We start from the raw sequence: 8,160 nt of genomic DNA on the forward strand, positions 1-8,160 counted from the left end.
TGAACCAGTATCTACCATCGCAGAGTGAAGGGGCAGACAACCTGAAGTCTATCCAGGTAGGTGGACAGACTGGTTAAAGAGTAGTGAGAGAGCAACACGCCCCGCCGCACCAGGGAGAATGTACCTTTAACGGCAATAAATTCTCAAATGCACATTTTTCTCTATCCCATACACTCGTCTGATAGGTAATTTTTTTAAATTCTTCTCCCTCCGTCTCCCTTTTCTCTGACTCTCGCACGTTTAAAACGGGCTGGACTTAAATATTGCCTATAAACAGTCAAGAAACGATTACAGCACACTACAGCGTACCGCATCTGGCGGGTTAAATGGGGTGAAAGAAGACATCATCTGAATTAAATTTACTGAAGTGAATTTAATGGGACCAGTGGAGACGAATACATTAAATGCTTTGCCACGAAACATCAGAGAAACTGTGTTAATTCGCCCGAGGTTGTCGTTATGGTCTTGAGTCCGAAGATTGGTTTGAAGCAGCTCTCCATGCAAGTATTTTCGTCTCTAGATAATTGCTGCAATCAGAATCCACTTGAACCTGCTTATCATATTCATGTATGGGTCACCCTCTTCAACTTTTACCACTCAAACTTCCCTCTATCATCAAATGGACAGTTCTTTGATGTGTGTGCGCTATCAGCTTATACCTTCTTTTAGTCAAGTTGTGCCACATATCTCTTTCTTTCCTCAATGTATTCATTAACTCCTCATTAACTATTCGATCTGCTCATACAATCTGCAGCACTTTTCTGTAGCACCAGATTTCAAAAGTTTCTATTCACTTCTTCATTAAACTTCCGTATAAGGCTTCACTCCAGATAAATGCCTTCAGAAGATACTTCTTGACACTTGAACTTATATTGGATGTAGTTTAATTTCTGCTTTTCCTGCTATAGCCAGTCTAAATTTTATATCCCGTCTACTTCGATCATCGTCAGTCACTTTGTTACTCAAATAACGAATTTCATCTTCTACTTTTAGTGTCTCATTTGCTAACCTGATTTCCTCAGCATCGTATGATTTACTTCGATTACATGTCATTAACCTAGTTTTACTTTCACTGATATTCCTCTTATAGCCTCTTTGAAGAGACTGTTCATTCCATTCACCTACTCTTCCCAGTAGTTTGTCTTCTCTGGTAGAATCAAAACGTCATTGATAAACTTCAGTACTGTTATTTCTTCTTCTTGAACTGTAACTCCCTTTCCAAATTTCACCTTGAGTTCCTTTACTACTCGCTTGGCGTACAGATTCAGTAACATTGGGGATAGGTTACAATCCTGTCTCACAAGTTCCTGAACTACTGTTTCCCGCTCATGTCCTAAGCTCTTACACTGTAGTCTCGTTATTGTACAGCTGGTGAACGACATTTTGTTCGCTGTATTTCATACCTGCTATCTCAGGAATTTCAGAGAGTGTTGTCTTGTTAGCAATGTCAAAAGCTTTCTTTAAATCTGCAAATGCGATAAACTTTGGTTTACCTTTCTTTAACCTATCTTCCAGAATAAGTCACTGGGTCATTGTTGCCTCACGCGTATCCTAACTTATCCTCCCTGAGATCGGCTTCTAACAGTGTTTCCATTCTTCTGTAAATAATTGCAGCCTTGCCTCATGAAATCTATGGCTGATAATATTCACATCTGCCGCCACGTGCCTTCTTTGGAGCAGGAATTATTACATTCTGCCTGAAGTTCGAAGGTTTTTCATCTGTCTTATCTATCTTGCACAGAAGGTGGAAAAGTTTTCTCACGGCTGGTTCTTCCACACGAGGTGGAAGAGTTTTCTCACGGCTGGTTCTTCCATGGATATAAATATTTCTGAGTGAATATCGTCTAGTCAAAGGGCGTTGTTTCCATTTAAGTCTCTGAGTGTTCTGTAAAAACTCTTCTTTCGTATCTCACTGTCGTCTATTTCCTCTTCTCTTTCTATAGCACTATCCTCAAGTTTGTTTCCGTTAAACAGACCCTCTAATATTCCTTCTACCTTTTAGCTTTCCTGTCTTTCCTAAGTTTTTGACAATCCTGCAACTGCTTGTCTTTTCTCCTATAGGCTGCCTCTGGTTTCACTATGTAAGGTGTCAGGCAAATCCAAAACCTTCCATGAAAACCCTGACATGATAGCAAATCCGGCAGTATGTCACATAGCTACGAATAAATCCTGACATTAAATTAACCAAAGTAATACGATCGACGAGTGAGCAAATGGAATACCACAGACTAACACAAGAACGCCTAAATGCATGTCATACCTTCCCACCGTGAAACAGACGCAGTTCCGAGGGAAGAAACGAGAACAGAAGCCGAGAATTGTGCAGGCTAGGAGGCCCTACGATAAGGGACGGACACCCACGTTGCCAGCCGACCGCCAGGACCACCCCCCAGCCCATGTTAAAAGATAGAGCCCTCCAGAAGAACAGTATAGATCTTACGATAACACTACAAGGACCACACCAGCTGAAAGTTTAAGCGTGAGACTATACGCGTCTCTGTTACGTCGCAAACGTTAAAAACATTGCCCCACCACGAAAAGTATAACGTTTCTCATTGGATAGACAGAATTTTTGTAGGCGGAGCTTAAGGTTAATATTGAGACCCTGATTGGTCAGTTGAAAACACAGCCAGATACCTTTTTTTTAAACCAACTTCGGTAAATTGTAGTAAGGAGAAGTTAGGAGAGAGTAGCTTCCGAGACGGCGAGGTGTGGAGCTGCTTCGCCCGCCGCCCCCTGATGCTGCCTAACCAACAACAAGGTAAGCTTCACTCAGAACTGCAGAAATCTCATCTGTTGCACCCCCTTTTTTTCGTAATACTAGTGTCGATCGTCAATTAAACTTCGTGGTATTCACATTTGCTATTAGAAGTTAAAATCTGAAACGCGATGATTTTTCTGTTATCTAATTATTGAGAAGCCACATCAGCCACTGTAATTTACGACAAGTTAAATAAGTAATTAAAGATAATTGAGAGTCTCTGTAGACCATTTTTGATAGTTTTCTCTTTTATGGAACTTAATTTAAACCTAGATTATAGATGTGATATGGCAAAGGTCATCCTTCGATCCATTGTAGAACTTGGAAACCCATTCAGGGAATATTCGTTCACATTTTTGTTGAACACAGTTGGTTTTTATCATCCTGTATTAAAATATTTCCTTTTATCAATAGTACAATTTATAAACAATGTTATGTGAGTAGAATAAAAATTCCAATGGTAAACTTAACTACTTTTTCGACGTTATTTTACCAGCTAACTAAAAATAGGAAAGCCTTGAACCCCTTCCACTAAATTTAGTTAGTATTAAGATTCTTTTACAGGGAGTGCAGTGGAGCTGACGCTGAAATCATTAATTATTTGATTATATCATCGCTAGTCTCACTGAACTCTTCTGAACTCTACATGTCATGTGTGGTCTGGCGTCTCCTTACCAGCAACAGGTCCCAGGTTCAAACTAGTCAATTCCCTAGAAAACACGCTCAGAGCGTCGTTGCGCGAATGTGGTAGGGAGACACGACTTAGAACAAACAGACACCACACAGAATGTTAGAACTAGTCGTGCTTGATTTTAGAGCCTTGCATTTGTCCTCTACCCGTTCCTGCTCAGTCATTTTGCACTTTCTATCAGTGTTATTTTTTATATTCCTTATTACCTTTTGTCCATTTCATTTGCTGTGTATGTTCTCTTTTTGTCAGTTAAAGTCATTATATTCTTGTTTTTGAATAATTTCTACTGGATCTTATCTTTATGCCTGTTGTGTCATGCTATCCCTTATTCTTCTCCTCAGTGTTTTCCATGAGTTCCTTTCCTTGCCGAATCTGCGGAGAGCTCTTCATTTTTTATCGTATGAGTCCATCTAATTTTCAACATCCCTCTACTGCACAATATCTCAAACACTTTGTTTCCCTTATTTTCTGGTTCCATGATTCACATCCATATAATGCTGTGTTCCAAAAGAGCTTTCTCAAAAATTTCTTCCTGAAACTCAGGCCTATAGGTAATGCTGCTAGAATTACATTTTACATTAAATTCTGTTTATGCCATTCCTGCATCGCCCATCATGCGTTATTTTGCTTCCAAGCTAACAGAATTCCTTATCTTCATCCATTTCGTAGTTCTCAACTGCGATATTAATCTTATCGCTTGACTCATCCCTGCTATGGCTCATTATTCTCGTCTTCTTACTCTCGGCCTAAATTTTGCGCTTATTCTACAGTACATTCCATTCAACAGATCCTGTATATCTCCCTCCCTTTCATGAAGGATAGCAATGGCGTGAGTGAAACTTACGATTGGCGACGTCTCCTCCTGAATATTAAATGGTAAAGGCGAAAGACTTTAACCCTTTCTTAATCCATAGTCTGTAATCCTTTGAGATTTCTTCTTGCTCTTCCTCTCTTACTGTTCCTTCTTGGTCTTTGAAGAGTATCAGCTTCGAAATATATCATTTACAATATCTTCACAATGTGTACTGGTCCTTCTTGGATTATGAACGAAACTGAATTTTCGACGTTGTCTACCAGCATGGAAGCAAGAATACCGCATCCTCGTCTTGTATTCAAAATTACTAGGGAGTACAAAAAAAAAAAAAAAACAGAATAAGATATAACATTGCCGTGGGCGGGGCTTGTGTAGTATGCATTTCCACCGCTAGTCTTGTTTAGAACAGCTCATTGCCAGTTCAGTGCCGGCTGCGTTGTCGATCCGGCTTGTTCTAAAAAAATGGCTCTGAGTACTATGGGACTTAACATCTGTGGTCATCAGTCCCCTAGAACTTAGAACTACTTAAACCTAACTAACCTAAGGACATCACACACATCCATGCCCGAGGCAGGATTCGAACCTGCGACCGTTGCGGTCACGCGGTTCCAAACTGAAGCGCCTAGAACCGCACGGCCACACCGGCCGGCCGGCTTGTTCTGTTCATCTGCAGTGATTGTTTTTGCTAGTGCTGTTTTGTTTTTGTTTCGTTTTTTAAGATGGCAAGTTTAAGTGAACAACGTTCAGCCGTGAAATTTTGTTTTCTACTCGGTAAAAATGCTGCTGAAACTGTTTTAATGTTGAAAACGGCTTACGAAGATGACACATGTACTAGTGGTTTAATCGATTTAAAATTGACGACATGTCGAGAGATGACAAACCTCGGTCTGGACGCCCATCAGGTACCAGAATAGTAGAAAATATTGAAAATAGTCGAAAGCTTGTGCTCACAGACGGTCGACAGACAAGTGATCAACTGCCAGAGATTAGTGGGTAGTGCTGGAGCTCGGTTTTAGTCACAAAGGACCAGATTTGTGGCAGACAGAGAGTGGTTCTTCCACCACGACAATGCACCAGCACACACTACCATCTCTGGTAGACAGTTTTCGGCTAAAAATGGCATGGTTCTACTGCGCCACGCAACTTACTCGCCTGACCTGGGTCCCTGCGAGTTTTTCTTATTTCCACGCATGAAAAGGAGCATGAGAGGACACCGACATGACAACACTGAAGAAGTCAAGGAAAATATCGAAGGAGGAGCTGTGAGCCATTTTTAAAGATAACTACAAAAATGTTTCGAACAGTGGAAGCAGCGGTAGGACAAATGTATTAGTTGTAATGAAGAGTATTTTGAAGAAGGTTGATTTGTAACCAACTTGAAAATATATAGCTTTTAAAAAATAATTCCAATTTTTGGGTACGCCCACATATTTGCCGAATTTTGGTTCCTACTCGATTCAAATCCCTGCGCTACGTATTCCGGGAGGATACGCGGCAGGGTAACGTGTAGAAATAGGGACAGAAGACCATACCGAAGGGATTAGAGATTCTGCGTCATCTATAGTACCGTTTTATGCTGCGGTTGCGACAGTGGAGTAGGCGCCTCTCGGGCGCTTCACTACGTGGGCGGATGTCCGGATCGCGTGACGCATCACACACGCCGCCCAGGCGACCTGTCTCGCTAACCTCAGTGCGTGCGTGTGGGCGTGTGTGTGGGCGCGTGTGCGCGTGTGTGTGTGTAAAAGAGAGAGCGCGCGCCTCTGTCGGGCCGCCCCGCCTTCTAAAGGGAATTAATACGTGCATTAGCTGAGCACCCACGCCGTAATTATCACTTATGGGCCGGCACGTAACAATGCATTCTGGGAAGTTTCTTGTATGAGCACGCATCCTGCTCGTTAGATCGGTATCGGCCTTGCCTACTGCACGTAAGGCCGGCCTGCCCTTAACGCCGGTCGATGTGCTGTGCTGGAACGGGGAAAGGGACTTTTTTTTCCCACTCCTCGTCCGCCTTCAAAGCCGCAACCGCTCGATAACGCAGCTCCCTCTGCCTTTTCAATAATGCAAACGGAAGTGCTTCTGGCTTTGGGCTACGACGTACGCTCGCAAATTCCTTGCGGGACCGGTTCCAAGACCGATTAGCGGGTAGATTAGAAGCTAGATAGTGCTGCCGAGGAGATGCAGTTGCCTCAGGCAAGCGCGGACTATGGTGCCGCGTAAAGTAGTGTATAATTTATCTTGGCATCGTTATCACGTCGCAAACTCTTTCCCGTGTACCTATTTACCTATTTCGTTTGTAGTTTAATAGGGGGTGTTTGCAGTAAGGCTGGGTCCAAAGATGTATAATGGGAAATTTTGTTAAGGAGGCACGTGTTGACACATACACTACTAGCTATTAAAATTGCCACACCACGAAGATGACGTGCTACAGACGCGAAATGTAACCGACAGAAAGAAGATGCTGTGATATGCAAATGATTAACTTTTCAGAGCAGTCACACAAGATTGGCGCCGGTGGCGACACCTACAACGTGCTGACATGAGGAAAGTTTCCAACAGATTTCTCATTCACAAACAGCAGTTGACCGGCGTTGCCTGGTGAAACGTTGTTGTGATGCCTCGTGTAAGGAGGAGAAATGCGTACCATCACGTTTCCGACTTTGATAAAGGTCGGATTGTAGCCTATCGCGATTGCGGTTTATCGTATCGCGACATTGCTGCTCGCGTTGCTCGAGATCCAATGACTGTTAGCCGAATATGGAATCGATGGGTTCAGGAGGGTAATACGGAACGCCGCGCTGGATCCCAACGGCCTCGTATCACTAAACAGTTGAGATGACAGTCATCTTATCCACATGGCTGTAACGGATCGTGCAGCCACGTCTCGATCCCTGAGTCAGCAGATGGGGACGTTAGCAAGACAACAACCATCTGCACGAACAGTTCGTTTACAGCAGCATGGACTATTAGCTCGGAGACCATGGCTGCGGTTACCCTTCACGCTGACCGAGCGAGGCGGCGCAGTGGTTAGACACTGGACTCGCATTCGGGAGGACGACGGTTCAATCCCGCGTCCGGCCATCCTGATTTAGGTTTTCCGTGATTTCCCTAAATCACTCCAGGCAAATGCCGGGATGGTTCCTCTGAAAGGGCACGGCCGACTTCCTTCCCTAATCCGATGAGACCGATGACCACGCTGTCTGGTCTCCTTCCCCAAACCAACCAACCAACCTTGACGCTGCATCACAGACAGGAGTGCCCGCGATGGTGTACTCAACGACGAACCTGGGTCCACGAATGGCTACACATCATTTTTGCGGATGAATCCAGGTTCTGTTCACAGCATCATGATGGTCGCATCCGTGTTTGTCGACATCACGGTGAACCCACATTGGAAGCGTGTATTCGTCATCGCCATACTGGCGTATCACCCGGCATGATGGTATGGGGTGCCATTGGTTACACGTCTCGGTCACCTCTTGATCGCATTGACGGTACTTTGAACAGTGGACGTTACATTTCAGATGTGTTACGACTCGTGGCTCTACCCTTCATTCGATCCCTGCGAAATCCTACATTTCAGAAGGATAATGCGCGACCGCATGCTGGTGGTCCTGTACGGGCCTTTCTGGATACAGAAAAAGTTCGACTGCTGCCCTGGCCAGCACATTCTCCAGATCTCTCACCATTTGAAAACGTCTGGTCAATGGTGGCCGAGCAACTGGCTCTTCACTCGAGGAACTGTGGTATCGTGTTGAAGCTGCATGGGCAGCTGTACCTGTACACGCCATCCAAGCTCTGTTTGACTCAATGCCCAGGCGAATCGAGGCCGTTATTACGGCCAGAGGTGGTTGTTCTGGGTACTGATTTCTCAGGATCTATGCAACCAAATTGCGT

Source organism: Schistocerca nitens, chromosome 1, assembly GCF_023898315.1.
Source record: "Schistocerca nitens isolate TAMUIC-IGC-003100 chromosome 1, iqSchNite1.1, whole genome shotgun sequence".
Classification (NCBI taxonomy): domain Eukaryota; kingdom Metazoa; phylum Arthropoda; class Insecta; order Orthoptera; family Acrididae; genus Schistocerca; species Schistocerca nitens.